At 42.2% G+C, this 19637-nt stretch overlaps 1 protein-coding gene across 6 annotated transcripts in view; it reads left to right on the top strand.

The window, feature by feature from the left end:
- CASZ1 (castor zinc finger 1) overlaps window positions 1–19637 on the top strand; it is a 276777-nt gene that overhangs the window by 15422 nt on the left and 241718 nt on the right. For 3 of the 6 annotated variants that reach the window (XM_053962738.1, XM_053962745.1, XM_053962739.1), the window contains exon 2: window positions 9316–9390. The exons of 2 other annotated variants lie outside the window; for them this stretch is intronic. The gene's annotated coding sequence lies outside the window, so the exon portion shown is untranslated. Of the gene's footprint in view, window positions 1–9146; window positions 9210–9315; window positions 9391–19637 lie in introns of all 6 variants that reach the window. One more of the 6 variants, XM_053962742.1, reaches the window with a different exon arrangement.

The following is a 19637-nucleotide window of genomic DNA, read 5'->3' as shown; positions in this document are numbered from 1 at the left end:
TCACTTTTTCTGTGCATTATGCTTACGAAATTATTCCACCCCCCCCCTTGCCTTTTTCTCCATGTAGCATCCTTTGACTCTGCAGGGTTTCAAACATGACAGAAAACATTTCTTTTCCATGTGTTTTTTACTGTTTTCAGTGCTGTGATTCCCTCATTTTGATCAAGGCTTCATCTTCTGACACCCAGATGCTCTTGCTGTTTTGGTTCATTGTCAAATGGGGATGTCTCAAGGCTTTTAGATGGTGAGCTTTCATTGGGATGGGTGTTCCCTGGAATCCTACGGCTTCACTTTGGGTTTAACAAAGAGATGTGGATACAATGTGGATGTTTGCAGTAACAGGAACTTCAGAGTGACCCACAAAATCTTTTCCAATGCTGTCCCCTAGTCTTGGGGTCTTTCATTGGTTCTCATGCCTGGAAAAGTCACTGAATTAATACATTCTGCAGAGCAAGCCAAATAGGATATGCTGGGCTTTGTTAATGCAGACCTCTATCCATCAGAGACTCAGCTGAGACCAGTAAATCTGAGCATCCCCTTTAAGATGAAAATGAGAAAGGAATTAATTTTAATGAGTGATGTTTTTGCTGCTGCTTGCCCTGTCGTGTATGGCCTCTGTGTAGGCAGTGTGATCTGCCATGACGTCAGTGCTCTATGATCAAACCTCTTCCAAGAGGGGATACGTTACATGTGTTTCTGTGTCAAGTCCGATCCCTGAAGAATGTTGCCAATCCATTAAGAGCCTGGCAGGCTGTACTGGGAAATGCTAGCATGAGCACAGAAGAGAGAGGCAAGCCTGAGAATAAGGTGGAAGGAAAGAATAATCTCAGCAGCAATTCTGTATCCAAAAAGGACTTCTAGGGATATATTGTCTTGAGCTTGTACTTTGCAGAATGCTGTTCACTTTGCTGAATGGCTTACCAAGACTTCCTAGCAGAAGAGGTTTCCCTTACGACTGCAGACCGTTCCTATACTGTACAGTTTGCTTGGCATCCCTGGCTATTGCTTGTCAATACCTGATATTATAGAGACCTGAGAAAACTATAAGTATGTTGGGCTGTGCTCTTCAACAATCTGCTTTAAATGAAATGCTTGAGCCCTATTAAGTGCTAACCCTTTGAATATCTGCTCCTTGGTTTTACTGAAGGCAGTATGGCTTTGCATTGGATTCAGTAAGTATATTGATTCCTGGTCATAGTGAAAAATCAGACAAAACTGAATTTTGTTTCTCTTCTATCAGACTGTTTTTGTTTATGTATCTGTCTCTACAGAGATCAAGAGCAAGGAAATCCTGGTGCTGTGGTATCTATTGTTGCCCCTAGTGGGCTTCTGGCAATGGACTGGAATGAGAACTGCCAAAATTGTTTTGTCTTTCTTTAAGTGGTATGATACTTATAGATATATGGCTCCCAAGCAGAAAGGATAACCCTTTCTTTCTATTGGGTGTGATGCCAGGAGAGGAGTGTTTTATAGTAAAGAAAGGAAGTGAGGTGAGAATCTCCTGTGGGCTCTGTAGTATTTTGAACCAAGGCTGGACTCAAAGGAGGATGCACAATACAGCATGTGGAGGGCTGAGTCCAGATTCCTGACAACAGTAAATGAATCTTCCAAATTCTTCTCACATTTAAAATTAATTGTTAGGGGAGGAAGGGCAGTTGCTTTTAATATAGATCACTTAACTGTAGATAGATCTGCGCAAGCCCCTCCTTTGCATCCTCTTATGTCAAGGTTTTAGTCTGAATTATTCCTGTTCCCCTCCCCATTACCAACAAGACTTCTGTCTTCCACTGCTGAAATCTCTGTTCATTTAAGCAGGAGGGAGTGGTAGCTCTATCAAAAAACCTACCAAATGTCCAGAGCTGGAAACAGTAATGGAGTAGCAATATGGAAATTGAAAGGACAAGGAGCAGGGGGATTTGCTGCAGTGCTGCTTACTAAATGATCATGGGCATCATTAAATGAGTGGCATCAAGTGCCAAGCTTTCAAAAGCTGTCTATCTCTTTCCTGGGGAAGTTCCAACTTGATTACCAAGTGCCCTGCTTGAGATGCACCTTAGAAAGGAACCGTGAAAAATATAGAATCATATTTTTTTGAGAGAACTAAGGGGGTGATTTCTAGCCAATTTTCTCATATTTGCACCATTTTGAGTGAAAACTGCTCAAGGCACCTGCCATGTTGCTCATGAAGATGGACTCCCAAACTGTTTCCATTCTCTTTGCTGGCATACATTAGTGAAGAATCTTTCTTTACCAGACTTACTAGCCAATCTGAGCACAACTTATCACCAGACACTTTTAATGAGAATACTGACTGGTGTTGCCTTCTGGGATCCCAATGTGACTGACCCAGCGCTGCTGTGTGAGACAGGAGTCAGTCGTGCGTTCTTGGTGCAGACTGATGGATTTGACTGGGACCCTGGCTACACCCTGTGCTTGTGAGCTGCTCTCTTTTTGCCAGCTTCCCCTCAAAGTGCTGAAGTGCCCCCACAAACCACATGCCCAGAGCACTCCATTCAGGTTTGTTGGCCTTCAAATCCCAGTTTGCCTGGTCCCTGAAGCAGCCTCAGAGAGCAATCAAAGCCACTGCAGTGCAATTTCCGACTGAGAATTTCCTTCCTATTTCTGAGCGAATGTGTGTGTGTGTATTTACGTGTTAAAAAAAAAAACAAAAAAAAAAAAAAAAAAACAAAAAAAAACCAACCCCACAACATTTTGGTTTTGTGCACTAAGCACTTTTGAGGGCAATATGGGGCCCTGTAATATGGAGGTTTATAACCTCCTCAGCTAATGCTCTCTGACACTCTGTTTTGATATCATTACTACATTATACTCACAATTTTTGAGTGAAAAAATACAGTACTTAGAAAGTCGAAATTCATAAATAAATTCATGTCAAACCGCACTTAATATTGATTTTGTTAGTGTTCAGATTCAATAATAAGGTACTGCGTGCATGAATATTTAAATATAATCATCATTTCTGCATCTCCTAATGGCCTCTGCTCTTCTACACTCAATTTAAACACAATTTAAAAACTATAATGTATTGAAAAATACTAGGATTTAGCAATAAATCACCATTGGGATACTCCAAGCCTTTTATAGGATAGCTCAATATCTGCTTCTCAAGGGACAGCACAATTAGATTCATGTTTTTAAACTTCTCAATTATCCATATACCATAATTTTATGTGAAAGTTTGTTTCTCTTCTTCCCCCCTCCACCCCTACTCCCCCTCCTCACCCTTCACCAGATACTCTCCCAGTAGGAAGCGGAGAAATCGCTAAGTGTTCTCTTAGCTGGGTTAGTATAGTAAAAAGGAGTCAAAGGTCACAGTCCTCAAACTGAATTAAATCCAGAGGCTGTCAGGGAAAGCAGAACGCTGACTCACTTAATCACATTATTTGGGGAAAAATATAGGGGGAGGAGAGATATAAAATGACTCAAAATGAACTCACCAAGGAGGAAACGGAGTTTTTATATTTATTTAAAAAGCAATATTCGTCTTTATCAAATAGACGCAGGGTGGTTCGATGAGGATGGAGCTGGCTGGTCATTTGCGCAGTCGCAGGCAGGAGGGCTCTGGCAAGCAGATTTTTCCCGAGCAGGATCAGTGAGGGAAGGATGCAGTGCCCTCGATGCCTTCAGTGCCAAGCTGGGTTGTTTATTGATGGGGGGTGTTTCTGTAGTGCTGGTCGCTAACTCATCTGCAAACCACACCCTTTGAGGTAGGTCATTATCATTATCCTCATTTTACACATGGAGAAACTGAGGCACTGGTGGATGAAGTTGTTATGGCAGAGTCCCAGTGACAGATCTGGGTCTTTGGGTTCCTAATGCTAATCCCTTTGCCCAGGCTATATGGCCATTCTCTCTCACCAGTGTCCTCAGAGACCATGATGGAAAGAGAGATGAAAAGGATATGGTGCTGGAATCTGATACAGTAGCACTAACATTTTAGGAGAGCAGCAAATCCCAATGGCATTGGCATGGGATTAACTCTGCTGGTCCTGAGGGCGGCTTGCAAGTTTTGTTCAATGTGTTGCTATCAGATGGGAGGAAATTGTCAGTAGAGGAGTGCAGGTCTGGTGTCCAATGGAGAGGACATGGCCATGTCACTGGGTGATGCTGGCAGTGTCACACAGTGCCCTTGCAATGCTTTATAAATCGTTATGTGGGGCTGGGAGTCATTGTTGGTTGGGGATCAAAGTGTGGCCTGACTAACGGCATCCGTCCACCTGATGGCAGAGGGAGGGCAAAGGTCTGCTGAGGGGCACACAGACTGCTGACCTTTACAATCCCCAATCAAGCAGCCAGAACTCCAGGCCACACTCTATCTGGCTGAGTTTTTGCTTATATTCCATATTTCACCTAAATTCATTAGAACTGTTTTTGAAAGAAATTTAGTGTGTTTCATTGGAAGTAGTTTTTATCTCATACATCTGCCAAAGCATCATCTCCTGCTGCCTCAGGATCACATCAGACCTGTGAAGTCCTATGACTGGATAAAAAAGATGTAATTGATGGGAGAAAACTCTAACCCAGATGAGATGCTGCCATTCTATCTGCCACAGTTTGAAGGTCTGTTCATTTTTTTTTTTTTTTTTTTTGTGGGTGAGTAAGACAGACATTCCTTTCCTTGATAGGCAGGAACCACTTTCACCTCTAATAGTTCTAGAGCTCTTTTGTCGAGCTGTTGAGTTGATCTGCAAAATATGTTTGTAATCCTGATACCAAATATTGTCCACCTTCCTGTGGGGAGGAAGGGACAGCAAATTTCTCTTTAAGAAGCAAAGCAGGGTCAAGAAGATTATTGCAAGAATTATGCAGGTGCATACGGAGTTTTAATGATTTTTTTTTTCTAGGCTGTTTTTGAGCTTCTCCAAAGTGTCAAAAAGTAAAATCAAAGTCTTATGTGAAGGAAACCGTTTATTGGCAAGTGCAGTTCATCGCATGATTTCACTAGTTTTTCAGTGTATAGAGTATTAGGGAGCACCTGGATCTGTGTTTTAGGGAATGGAATATTGGCACTTGTTGAAGGTCCACTGGCATACAGCACTTCAGCTTGGTGGAAGCTATTGGGGAATGCACACCTGAATGAGCGGCAGACTTGGACTTACAGATGGAGGTACAAACTCCAGAAGAGCCCCAACATCTCTCCAGGAGGTGTCAGAGGAGGAAGACAGGTACTCAGAGAAAAAGCTGGCAGCAAAAAGTATTGAAGGTTTTTCACACTTGCCTGCTCACACACTCTGCATAGCAACATATAACACAACAGCAGGAATTTCCTGTCCTGCCTAACGTGGTTGTCCCTTTCCCATTTATTTTCCGTTGTTCTGACAAGATACCCGATACCGCTGATATTGCAACCACCCGATTCTCTTCTCAGGACCATCGTCCTGTCGCAGTAGATGGAGGGAGCAAGTGAAGCCCTCAGTTCCTGCTGTTCACTGGACCGGCCCGTGGTCTGCAGGTGGCGCTCTGGCCCTGCGGGGGGGCCTTGGGAGCGGCTGGAGCCCCGTCCGTGCGGGATGTTCCGGCACGAGTGGGCCAGAAGCAGTATGCCAGAAGCAGTATGGTGACAGGAATGGGTCGTACTTCAGCCCGTGACTGAAGAGTCCCCGACTTCAGAAAGACATTCAGCGACTTTCCCTGCATTTGGTGCTGGCCATTCAAAATTGGTCATCCTTTTGTTACAGCTTCACTTCTGTCACTTTCCATCCCAGAGTCTGTTTTCTACAGAAAACAACCCCTCCGTGCGAGGTGTTCCAGCTGGAGTGGCGAGCTGTCTGGAGCCCCCTCTGTGTGGGATGTCCTGGCTGGGGTGGGGGGCACGTGTGCCTGGCTGAGCATCCCCACCACAAGGGGTGCAGGCAGTGGAGGGATGGAGGGTCAACCCAGTGCTCACCAGCTGAACTGGGTACCAGCTGAGCATTGTTTGAAGCAAGTGTGCTTGGTGAAAAGCCGCTGGTATCTGTGGCCCGTCCCAACAGATGTCACCAACAGATCTGTATTGATTCCAAGGTTGGGACCTTGTCAATGGTGGAGGCAGATGGCATGTTGCTAATAAGTAATGAGTGCTGCTGGCAGAGTTGTGAGGAGAGTTTGGATCAGTGGGATAGTGTAGTGGCATGATGCCATGGGCAAGTAAGGGGCATCTTTGGCCATCTTTGCCCTCTCGACATTCATTCCTTTTTTTCTGACTATGTGAACATTAAATTTCTCATCCTCTCTGAATCTTTGCTTTTTAAATTGTTTTGGTTTTTTTTTCCCAATCTCTCTTTTCTCTCTTTTCTACTGTTTTTTTTTGTTTGTTTGTTTGTTTGTTTGTTTCTTTTTTTTTCTTATTTGATGCTCATGCCTTTGCCTAGAATGTTTTTGGCTACCAGTAGCATCCCTTTCATGTTTATACCTCACTGCATTAGGTTGTGTAGGAGAGGGAGGTAAGACAAAGGACTTTCCTGCTGGCTGTTGTAGAAGAGGGTAGGTGTTACATTGGGTCTGGAAAAAGGTCTGTGGATCACTTTGGATAAGCATCTTTGATTCCAGACCTGGTGATAGACATACCACTGCTCAGTAGATTGGATTTCTAACTGTTATCAGACTTGCTTCAGTTATCAGAACAGGAGCCAGAACTTGCAGCACTTCCATGCACAGACTATGAACAGCAATAGCAGGGAAGACATGCATCCAAGCACATAAACACTTTCACTCTAAGAAGTGCTAGGTACATTTGTAAGTGCTTATGTGCACTAGGAATTCAATGTATACATCACGAACGCTCAAGAAGAGCTCCTCCTAGCTTCCCAGAGACAGGTACACCCGAATGAATCAAGTGGTCACTATTGTATGTATATAAGGTTTTTCTGCTATCTGTTGTGTGGCAACATGAATAGCACAGCAGGCTGTGAAATACCTACTTTTTTTGATGGCAAGCAACTGGAGAGTATGGCTAAACCAGGAGAAATTCCAGCACAATTGCTTTGCTGATGATGTTTTTGTTAATTTTATGGGCTGGCTGCATTTCCCAGTGCCAGATTACATTGTGCCTAAAGTCCTCTTATGAAGGAAGATGCCTTTCCCATTTCCTGCAGAAAGTGACTCAAGCTCAGCATCTTCAGCATCTTCATTTAGTGATGTCACATCACACAAGACACCATTCTCAGTAGTGCAGAACCTGGGGTTACATTCTTTACCCATGTGCCCAGCAGTTGGAGACTGCCATTAGAGTCCTGAGTGATACCTGCTGCTGCTTTTCTTATTGATCTCTCTGAATTAAATTTGATGACCAGAAGAAACATGACCAAAGAAATACACTCAATGTGAAGGGTGGATGCCTTACTCTTTCAGTTGTGATCCAATAATTTTTATTTCAGTACTGAAACAAAAAAACAATTTTGAGTTTCCTTTCCTGTGATAAGGGCTTTTGACTTCTACCTAAGATGCAGCTTTCTTTGTTATTGTAATTTCTGGATTAGGGAAATAGCTGCATTCTCTTTCAGAACCTGACTATAATAGCTAAAAATCTGGACTGGGGTGAAGCTCCAGGGAATCTGTTTGCAAAGGGAAGAAGCCCTAAGTGCCTGTAGAAGCTGGCTCTGCATTTGGCCTCAAAGCTTCTATTTTCCTAAAAAGGAAAGGGCAAAAAAGCTTTGGACACTGTTTCTTTGAAAGCTGTGAAAATTAGAACAGGTGTGAGCGCAGGCAGCTGCTAGGGTGCTGTGTGCAGATATTCCTGCTAATGCCTCCTTAGAACTTAATCTCTGAAACCATCTGCTTGTGGTGAGCACATGTCCCGGAGGCAAGGGGGGGCAGAAGCAAATCCAGCAGCCCTACAACTTCTTCCACTGTAGCCTGAGTCAGAATTTTGAATGGCAGAAGAGGATTGAGTTGTGTGTCAAGAGGCTTTAGTCTCAGATTTTATGAAGCAGGAAAACTCCTTTGTCAGTTCCCCAGGTTCAGGGTGGTTATTGATGAGTCTCCAAGGTCAAGATCTAACTCATGACCATCTGAACAAAAACAACACACAAACCGAACTGTTCTGCCATCAGCAGAGAACCCCATGTTCCCACAAATATGTGGGATCATTTTTTCTTATTTGAGGTCTCTGTCTGAATAAGATCAGCTAAATACTCTAGCCTGTGCATTACTCTGGTTTTCTAGTCTGAAGTCACTGTTGAGTCAGTCCTTTGGGTTGTCACCTTTACTACAGTTCTCCTGATATCTCCACTGGAGCCTCCAACAGTTATCTTTGAACAAATCACTTCCCTTCCTCATGCCTTTTTTTTTTTTTTTTTTTAACTTTGGGAGAGACAGGTGTCTCTGTTAGTTTTTCAGCACAACATATCAGAGGATCAGAGATGTTACCAAGTGCTAAGAAGTGAGTCAAACTCACCCACTGCTGCCTGCTTTGCTGCTCACTCTTTACCAGTGTACATTTGTTTGCAGAGGCCAAATTGCTCTCAGCCACTGACCTGTTAATGAAAAGCTATCAGCTCTGGAAAAAGAAGAAAGTAGTATTAGCCACCGCTGCCCTGTGACTGCCAGAAGCAGTATGGTGACAGGAATGGGTCATACTTCAGCCCGTGACTGAAGAGTCCCCAGCTTCAGAGAGACATTCAGGGACTTTCCCCGCATTTGGTGCTGGCCATAAAAAATTGATCATCCTTTGTTACAGCTTCACTTCTGTCACTTTCCATCCCAGAGTCTGTTTTTTACAGAAAACAAGCTACATTCATCAAAAATGACAGAACACAGACTTAATGTAATCATGTATGGGAACATGAATTGCAAATGCAGAACACAAGCACTAAAATGTATTTTCCATTACTGCCACAAAATGAAATAATCATGAACATTTTCCCCAAGAATGAGAACACATGTAGAGTACACTGACACCTAAAAATCTGCTGCCATTCCCTGGCCTCAGGTGCAGGTAGGCTTTGTGCTTATCAGCAGGGCAGAGATCTGCTGGTATCAGAGGAGGTGGTTATGTTATAATCCTCACCATGGAAACTTGTGTTGGTTATTAGTTATACCAGTTTCTGCAGGCTCGTTTGGGTGACCTTCTGGCTTAAGCATAACTGAGCAGAGGTGCTAGAAATACAGACAGTGTAGTGTTGCTTAATTCTAGATTCTACTTCTAGTTACTATTGGATTGCTTGCTGGTAACATCGAACAAGTCCTCTCACCCTTGCCTCCTTTCATAGGTAAGCTGTAAAACTACAGATGTACCTATCTAAAAATAAAATCTGTTAAATGATTTACAATTGGTGCAAGACAACATGTTAATCAAATTCTTCCTTTCCCTTGCAGACACACTGGACTGCAGTTTTGCCATCTGAACATTTGCTATACTGCACTCCAGATGTGGCTGCCTTTCATAGACAGGTAAGGTTATACCTGTCTGATTTTTATATATTATTATTATATCAGATTATTTTGTTTGTAACTTGCTTTAGTATCAGAAACGTAAATGATTGGATTGCCTCTTTTGATCAGGCTGTCAGAAGACACAATGAGGAAGGATAATATAATTGGGAATAGCCAATCTGTAAAACTAAATCCAGGACTCGCTCAGTTATTTAGATTATATTAAACATATGCAAGTTCTTATCCAGCCTGTACTTGCCACAATTCTGCAAATACAAAGCTACTAATAAGGGGTGTTGGAGCCTGCCCTGCTGAAGGATAGTTGGATATGTATCATCGTGATGTCTGGAAGGGAAACTACTAGTTTGATCAAAGCCTTGTACTCAAGACAGCGCTGAGTGCTGATGGAATGATGGAGAGAATAAGGTAGAAAGACTGTGGCTGGTTTACTTCTCATCCAGCAGAAGATGTTATGAGGGACTTATTGATCTCTGATTCAGCCATGGTTATGAGTTAAATGATGGAATATATTTGAAGAGACCAGTCTAAGTGCAACCAACAGAAGGTGCTGAAAAGAACGGCATGCTGTGCTGGGGTGAACTTTTTTCCCCTGTCATAAAGAGAAGAGGGAGAGATTTTGTTCTAAATGAATTAGAACTATGACTTTGCATGAGAGCAATTCAGATTATAAAAAATACATAAAACTACTAGACTTGGCAGCTGTAGAATCCGAGAGAAGTCTGGATTTGGAAGAGATTCTTAACTTTTTTGTAACGTGACAGTAAGAAAAAACATTTGGTCTTAAGTATCTTTCCAGCTGTTTACACAGTCTGTGTCTTCTCTGACAAGTTTGCTTAAGGGACTTCACATTGACGTGTTCATATGGTCATCTAAATGCAATTTCTGTATATATGTACACACATATCTCTACATCCTTGGACATTTGACACACTTTATGTGCATGTATATAATCTTATCCAATTAACTTCCTCTTTGAATTAATGTGCTTATGCACATATGCATCAGTATGTCCCAAGGTGCATATATGTATCTTTGTTTATATTCCCATGCATGCATGAGGTGATCAACATAGTCAAATTAAAAAATTAGGTTATTCCAAATCTGTGTTATTTCTCATTTCATTCCCAGGGGTAAATGGACCCATTTCAAATGAAAGGTAATCTTGGGACCTGAAGTTTTACATTTCAGCATATAGTGTGGTTTTAACACTCTGTACCATCAACTGTGAGCTCTTCAGGGCAGTTTGTAGATTCCCTTCCTGTTTATGCAACAAAGGCAATGTCAGATTGTTCAAGAATTTAGATGCTAGGACACTGCAAATAGTTAATAAAAATGGTCAGATTCTATGGAAAGATTAGATGAGCTGGGCAGGCAGGACACCTAAATAAACTACAAATCCATCCATATGAACTTGTGCAGAACATTTGTCACTGGTTTTTTCCATTTGTTTGAAATACTTTCCCTACAGCTTTGAACACTTAATCATTTCAGTGTTGGTTTTGCATGGCTCATAAAATCTAGCACATGTGGACATTACATAATCTTCTGCAGAACTAATATATATATGCATATGTAGTAAAAAACCACAAACTTTTATAAACTTTCACATAATACATAAAATTTCATCATCACAGGTAACCATCTATGTACAACTTATGTGGGTCTTCAGAAAGATGTGTGTCATGCATACATTTACACTGACTTACATACATAAATTTTATGCTTTTAGCCAGGAGTGTAGGCACAGGTATTCATGGAAGCAGGGAATCCAGTAGCCCGTACAGGTAGCATGTTGGCACCTTCCAGAAGAGGGCACCTGTCTCCCGATGCAGGCAGCGTTCCCGAACCAATGGCTCCCAGCCTTTCACACCTGGGCACTCACATCTCACCTGCCAATTTGAGGTTAACAGTGCCAGCACAGAGTGAAATATTAAGGCGGCTGCTTGAAATTCAGTGTTTCTTTTAATTAATGGGTGGATGCCACAAGTTGATCCAATCCAGCTCTTAAATTAATCTTAATTACATAGATTTTGTAACTTTAGCATTAGCCAGCCACACAAAATATGTATTTCATAATCCTAGAAACGGGTGAAAAAGACTGCTGCTAAGCTGAGAAGTCAGCTGATGATATTATCAGCCTCTGTGGCTGTGTCACTGGGGTGTGTCTGAGATCTTATCAGGAATACCAAATTAATTCCCTCCTGCAAATATCAAAACAAGCTTTTTTGCTGGCAAGTAGGGAATAGGCAAGAGATTCCTAACCTGCTATATTTGGAATTTCTGTGCCATCCAGTGCTGATACAGTAAAGAACAGAAGTATCGGGAAGGGAAGCTGGTGATCTTTCCTGTTTGGTAATTAGTTTTGAGTGTCTACCCAAAGAGTGCTACTCAAGCCTTTTGCTGTTCATGGTATACTTGTGGATTTTGGGATCAGGAATTCTGCCTTAGTAGCTCAACCACTGACATGCTGTGTGTGCCTGGTCAGGGGGTGGGAAGCTTTCTATCTCTGTGCTTCTGTTTCCCTCCTCTGTGTGTTTGTTCAGACTTCCTTTTTACTAACTAGGAGCTGCCTCTTAGCATGTGTCCATTCAGCCCTCTATGACATGTAGGTGCTACAGATTTTGATAACAGATAAACTGAATTATCTCAGGAGAACTGACATTTGTACTCCCTGCTAGGGATAAGCATCTGGGATCTCTCTGAGCATGCATCATGCCAACTTTAAATAGAAAACACAGCTGGGAATATATGGTCAGGGATATTCATAGGAAATGCAGATACACAATTTGCCTAACCAGTCACTGCACATTCATTAAACAGGAAGCAGGCCTTGGCTGTCCTCATGGATTGGCATTCTCTTGGGATTATCATTGCTGCTCACTGGATTACTCTCCTGCTTCTGCAGAAAAAACTTGAAAAATTATGGAAAAAATGGAAGTAAACACAATGAAAAGTTATTATTTAGTCACCTTGCTCTAAATTTGAGTCAGGATGAGAGAAGTGTCTGTGCATAGCCTGGCATGACTGGTTGTGTGGTGGTGAAAGGCCATTTGAGAGCCTTTTCTGTCACTGGTGCACACTAAGGGTAGAGGAAGACAAATGGGAAAGCACAGCTAATCTCTCTGTGTACACACATGCACCTGCTGCACACAGGCATACATACACACTTGTGCACACCTACACCCTTTATTTGTGCCTTCATAAGCATCCTCTTCTTCTTCATTTACTTTACAATATGGAAATTTAGAGAGATTTACCTGAAATCTTTGTAGAAATAATTTTTCTCTAGAATGGGCTTGTGAATGTTAATCTTACCTGTGTGTTCTCTCAGTGCCTATCTGTGTTATATACTTTGTTGCAAGACAGTCATTCCTCTTCCTTAATCTTTAAAATCCTTTTTGTATTTGGCTGATTTTCTATTGCTGGTAAAACTTCCTAGCAATCTTGCCTTCTTTTCCTGAACTTGCTTTACAGGGTAAGGTTAGTTTGGGTATCAATTTGAAGGATTGTTTTCATAGTACTTTTGGAACTATAAGTGGGAAAATGTTAAACCTCATGTCAATTTGCCTAATTGATGGGAAACTTGATCGTAGCCAGGGAGGAGTGGATTTCCCTACTTCCGTTTTATGAATAATTTGCTTATCTGAAAAGAAAGAAAATGTAGTAAATCCTACAGCAAATGCAACTGTCCTCACAGGTGGAAATTCTCCCAAAATACAGAGAAAAACCAGGGAAATTATGTGCCCAGCTAGCTCCCTTGGAAACTTTATAATGGTGAACTTGGCTATTTGATTTGTGGTTGGAACTGGTGGAGTCTTCTGGGGACTCAAATTATTTTTTGTCCAATCTTGTCAGATTTCTTGTGCTTTTTCTTCAAAGCCCTTGTAATGGTAACAGAATCTGTATTAGATAGATTGCTCCTAAAATACGACATCATTTCCTTGCTCTTGAGATACTAGAACACGCTCACTTGTGCAATTTCTGATCTCCAAGGATTGCTGGAGTTTGTGTGACTCGAATAGGAATGACACAGAACTTCCTCCGTATTTGAATTTGAAAACCTTAGATGTCTGAACTCATCCAGCTATGGGGAAGAAGCCAGCAGGCAAATGGAGAAACTGTTCCAGCTTTCAGTGTAGGTAGGAAGCAGAAGGAGTAAATGTTGGCCCAAAGGGCTACAATAAATAATGAGAGCTTTTCCAAGTATATCAGGGGAAAGAAATACAATAGAGAGGGTAAGCCCATTAATAAATTAGGAGAGCTGGAATCAATGGTGATTCTAAAATGGCTGAGCTACTTAAGTTTTGTTGGGGTTTTTTTGGTTGCTTTTTTTTTGTTTGTTTGTTTGGTTTTTTTTGTTTTGTTTTTAATTGGTCTTTAAGAAGAAAAATATAGAAATGGAATATGGACCATTAGGAAGTAATGAGCATCTTGGCACCCTGGCTGTTGATGTAAAGCAGATAAGGGAACACTTGAAAGAATGGATAGCAGCAAATGCAACTCCAGCTGATGAGCATCCTGGGATGTTTGGCTGCTGAATTCACTGAACTGCTGGCAGGTGTTTTGAAAAGTTGTGGATTAAACAGGCAGGTCCTTCACCGTAAGTCCATATCAATAGTTCTGGGACAAAGAGCAGCCTTACAAAGCTATCAGGAGCGATCCCCACAATTACAACTTTACACAGCCATTGTAGTCTCAATCTGAAGAGGCGCTAAGATGAGGTACATGAGTTTCAAGATGCTCAAGTTCAGAAATTGGCTGGACTCACACTGGCCCAAAAGAGGTCTAAGACTATTATCCGTGACCCTTCTAGCCACCTTGCTTTTCCTTTCCTCAAGCATAAACTCAAACTGTTATATACACTTATGGATGACAGCATACCTTCTTCCTTACCTGCATATTAAGAGGTAAAACAAGGAAATGTTTATGTTGGAAATAGGAATTGCTATCAAGATGAAATTTGAACTTACAGTTGCACGGTAACTGCTCAGAGGACTTGATAGCACTGCTGAAGTCCAGCAGTGAAGTCCAGGCAGAGTTTCCATTTAAAACAGGGGTCCCAGAGGAAAAAATCATCCATTTATGGTCACTGAGGAAGCAGGTTTGGCCTATCATAATTTATTAATAATTCACTTGTGATAATGCCCAGGGATGCAAACACTGGTGTGTTAGAAAAGGCTCTGAGCAGAGGCTGAGTAGGGACACTGAGCTGTCTCATCTCTTCAGTAATTGAGCTCTGGTTCAAGGCTCCTAGATCCTGGTAATGAATATAATTAGTTCTAATAATGGGTGAGGTGATACCGGCAAATGAGAGACAGAGGGTTCAGCTGGATTCTTACGGCCCTGTTCTTGTTAATGCAGAGGTCCTTTTACACTAGTCTGGCAGTGCAAAGAGGTCTGAAAGATGAGGAGTTAGGAGGTTACCCTGTGGATCTCTGGCTGGAACATTTGTTTCTGCACATCTCAAAAAGCTGGAGGGAATCAAATACCAAGCAAATACAGAGGACTGAAATCTCCATAAATCAGTACTGTGACTTTGATTGCAATAAAGCTATGCTGATCAAGGCCAGCTGAGGACTTGATCCAGGGAATAAATGATTATTGCCCTTGGTCTGTAAGTCCAAAGTCAAGTCCTTCATACGACATGTCCCATTCAGTGTTAGAGAAGGTCATATTTTGCCTCCTTCTCTCCACCTGGGCTGTCTGCTCTCCTCTGGATAAACAGTATTTCCCTGTTGCATTCCCAGTCCCTCACGCTTCACCAGAATTAAATTCATCATTCATTTTTTATGGTTTATACATAGCAGTAATTTATGTTTTCAAATATATTGAGGTCACACTTTAGCAGAAAAAGACTGTTTCACATTTAAATTGAAGGCATGTTCATTCCATTAAACAGAGCTGTTTTGGATAATTTTAAAAGGCTAAAAGTAGTATAAAGTAACATTAAAATAAAATTTGAGAGATGTAATTACACCTAATCCTACCATAAAATAATCAATACAGCATTACATTATTTCTGACTTCCCCAATTATAGCCTTTTTTTTGTTAAGCTTTTGAATATTGATGAGGTCAGGGTGTCACAGTCGACTCTCTGAGGTCTAATGGAGGTGGAATTAAGGTGATGTCCTCTCCTATTATGTCAGCACAAGGAGGTGCACTCTATACTTTCTCAAACTGGAGCGATAACATGGCATCAGAAGAGGATACCTTGGCAACATTTCTTGAGCTGATATTAGGCTGCACTAAGTGTGTGCTGACTGGGAAGTTGGAGGTGCTGTCTCCCCATTGCAGACCTGCTCAATTATATACGCCAAGATGCAGAGGAGGTGATGTTCACATCAACAGAGATCATTAACAGTTGAAAGACCAGTGTGTGTGAGGTGACAAGAACCAGTTCCTTCCAGTTCAGCCAGGGCTTTCTGTGTTTTCTCTGCTCTCTGTGGGAAAATGAAAAGGCATTTTGTTGCGGCAGTTTGTTCCCTTCTCTTCCCCTTTAGACCTACCCCTCCACGTGACATACCACTCACTCTGCTAAAACAGCCCAACCAGGTTGCAAAGCATTCACCCTTTACGAGCCTTGGTGTGTGGATATGCAACACAACAGCAAAAGTAGGACAGCTGCTAGGATTCAGTACAGGTGACTTATTTTTCCTGTTTTCTCAGAAGGTATAGGTCTGCATCTGAGGGAGTGTCACCCTCCAGCTCTCAGCTGAAAAGGATCTGCTTTTGACCTGGTCAATGCTGTTATTCCTTTAGGCATCTTGGAGTCATCAGTGGATTTTCATTTGGGAATTCTTTCTGTGTACAGGAAAAAAAAATCACCTACCTGGAGACAGATGTATTTTCTTGTTTCAGTGTGTACGCTTCTAACTATTTTCATACTTTGGTCTATGGTAGTCTAGCATTTAAAGCAAGGGATGAAATACTGGGTGGCCCATGTTCTGCACCCAAATTTCTCCTAATCTACTGTTTTGTGCCTTTATGCAAATGGTTTAGCATTTAATCTAGGGAAAGGGCTGGGATCTGAAGAGACGTTCAGCCACAACCTTGGGAGTCATATTTTGCCTTCTGGGCTTATGTCTCTCTATCCATACAATGAGCATAAGGATTTTTTAACTGAGGTCTGTTTTGCACAATGGATCCAAAAAAAGGTTTCTATGATTTTATTAAACTTCTTGAAGAAAGGCAACTACATGTCATTTTCCTGGGTTCTGATCATAAATATTAAGAAGGATGGAATTTTAGAACAGAACCAAATTGAGCAGTACCACTGCATTATCCCTTTTACATTACCACAGCATCCTCAGATTACAGAGCTCATAACAAAAGGAAAGATAATGAACAGGCCCCTATCATTACCATTAATAATAAAAACAATATAATATATTTTTTAAACTTTCCTTAATGCAACACCAGCCCAGTCATCCCAACATGCAGATTATCACATCTTTCCAAACATATATACATAAACATAGCTGAAAGTGTCAGCAGGGAAAACAGGCAAAATACAATTCAGATGCTGGACCTCACTCACCAACTGCATTTCCCCAGAGGGACCAGTCCCCTCCCATGACCCTTTCCACACAGCCACTCTCCAGGCTTCCTGGCTGCCTATTAAGTTGTGATTTCCCTTACACCTGTGCTGGCCCTGGGCTCTGGCCACATGTGTGCCCCTGACCCTCCTCAATTCTGCTGTGCCAATTGTTTGTTTGTTTTTTTTTTTTTCCCTGGGACCTCTTCCCACATACACCAAATTCTCTGCTTTCCCCTTCTCTCACCCCCTGCCATTTACTCCACTCACAAAATTTTGTACCTGCTTTGAAATCTAATTGTTAAAGCTCTTGGTAGAAGGTGGATATTTGCCCCAAAGCAAACTGACAGTGGCTCTCCTTCTGCAGACACAAGACAGCCCCGCTCTCCTGATTAGCCTGAATTGCTTTCAATTGACTAACATAACAAGCTGCTGCTGCTTTTTCTTTTTTTTTTTTTTTTTTTTTTTTAATTCGAAAATGGAAGGGACACTATTAGGAAATTTACATTTGTGAATATGATATTTAATTAGCAATATTAATAAATTAATAGAACTAAAGGACCTTGTTGAAACTCCAGATTAATAAAACATGCTCTAGCTGAGTAAATGAGGTGAGTCAGGCATATGTTGCCCATAGAGGATACAGGGGAAATCTCACTCATGAAACACCCCTTAAAAAAGGAGTGGGGGCCAATAGAGAATTGGGGAAAAGCTTTTTCTATCTTACAGTATCTCTCATGCTTCAATACTAACCCTTTCCCTATTCTGCCACAATACTTTTACAGGAAATTAGGTACAGCTTCTCTGTCCACCTTTCTCTTTGACCTGCCAAGAAACTGAATGAGTCAGTGGCAGGGAGTGAAGGAGAACCAATGCTTGGAGCTCTAAGGTAACAGCAAGGACAGTGCAGGGCAAATGCCTAGGAATATTTGGTCAGATCCGTAGAAAGCAATAAAGGAGACTTACAGCATTTTCTGATCTGATCTGCTGCTGAACATGGAGCACACAGTATCACTTAACTATGACTGTGTCCAGCTTGTGTCTCCAGGGCACTTGGAGGGTTTTGGCTCAGAGGGACCCTCAGTCTGTGGCACATAGAGCAGGTCCACGCAGGAGCGATGTCTCAGTGTGGGCTCAAGAAGGGATGCAGCACAGTAATGTCACTGTGGCCGCAGCTGAGAAGAACGACTGCATTAAGCAAAGGTCTGGCACAGCATGAGACAAATTGCTGTGAGGTTCATGGGTGTCAGACCCAGCCAGGTGTCCCAGCCTTCATGTATATCTGTCACTGCTTTGTGGTTTGGGTGCTGACCCAAACTTGGGGCCAGTCCTCTGCTACTCACTGATTCACCAGTCTGCAGGGCACTTCAATATGTTGTAATTTAGGCACAGCCAATTTGGGGACAACATTTCTGTGCCTGATCTGCCCTGGAAAAATTTCTCAGAAGAATGCGGTACAGTCCTTTCCTATACTACTTCATTAGTGTGCATATACTGGGACATCAAGACTCCATGGATCCAGTCAAGCAGGAGGCTGCAGTGCCAGGTGACTTCAGTGACTTAATCTGTCACTACGTCTGGGACAGAAATAATAATGTGGTTCTCTGTAGTCTATAGATGTATGTGGAGAATCCTTTGCAGTGTGATGGCTGAGAACCATCAACTGCATGGACATGTCTTAGCTAGTAAAGTACTATTATGTCTTTGTGCAGCAACTTCTTACATTGATCCTTGGCTCTGGAGGGAGGGCAAAGAAGAAGAAAGTCCCCCAGGAACCAAGCTAGCAGTCAAAGCAGTGTCTCTCCTTGGGCCTGTGTGACATTGACACACATCACTGTGAAGTCACACTCTCCTGCAGGGCATAGAAAAGGTGATTATTTATAAATGTACTGTGCACTGTCCTGTGCAGTACTTGCTGTGCTGCAGTCTCAGCAATGAAGCACTGGGACACCACAGAATTGTAACTGTCCCTGTGCACACCAAGGGGAGATGGTCAGTCTCAGCACCTAGGAGGGACCCCAGAGAAGGGCAGTGAAGCTGGAGGAGGAGAAAGCAAACACATTAATTGTCTGAAATAACTTTGAGGGGTTTTGTAAAGCTTTCTGCATGCTTGGCTCTCATGAATCAGCTCTAGATTCAAAACCACCCAACCCGATCCTCCATGTGCCTGCCCCTGGAGCACAGGGTGCTTTTTATCTTTGACGTTAATACTTAGCAGGCAAATCTCAGTCTCCCTTTTCTCCTCTACATATTGGGGATATTATAACATGCAGCATTCATGGTTCATCTCACACTGTCAATTCTTCAGTGTAAAGTGCATGGAAAACTCTCCCAGGATAGGCTCTCAATCTAGGAGAAGCACTTTTCTTTGGTGTGAGGTACAATGACTGGCAGGGTGCAAGCAGTTTCCTTCTAAAACTAAACAACAGAAGATAAGGAGAGAGATATCCTCTAGGATATCTATCCAGGACTACCTTGCCTGATCTCACGGTGGCTCAGCTGCACTACTCTCATCTCCAGGGATGGCTTGTCCACACTCTGTGGTTTGTGCTATGCTCCTGATGCCAACACCTCCACTAATTGTGGGAAAGTTTACTATTAGAATGGCATGTACACAGGCCTCCTGGAAGAGGTGGAGTCCCAGGAACAATTAGGTCATGGCATAGATGCTTGAGGACTCTGGCTTGCAATGCCACCCTAGGTATAGAG

The sequence above is a fragment of the Vidua chalybeata genome, chromosome 22, assembly GCF_026979565.1.
Source record: "Vidua chalybeata isolate OUT-0048 chromosome 22, bVidCha1 merged haplotype, whole genome shotgun sequence".
In the NCBI taxonomy this organism is placed as follows: domain Eukaryota; kingdom Metazoa; phylum Chordata; class Aves; order Passeriformes; family Viduidae; genus Vidua; species Vidua chalybeata.
This window is presented reverse-complemented; position numbering and strand designations above follow the sequence as displayed.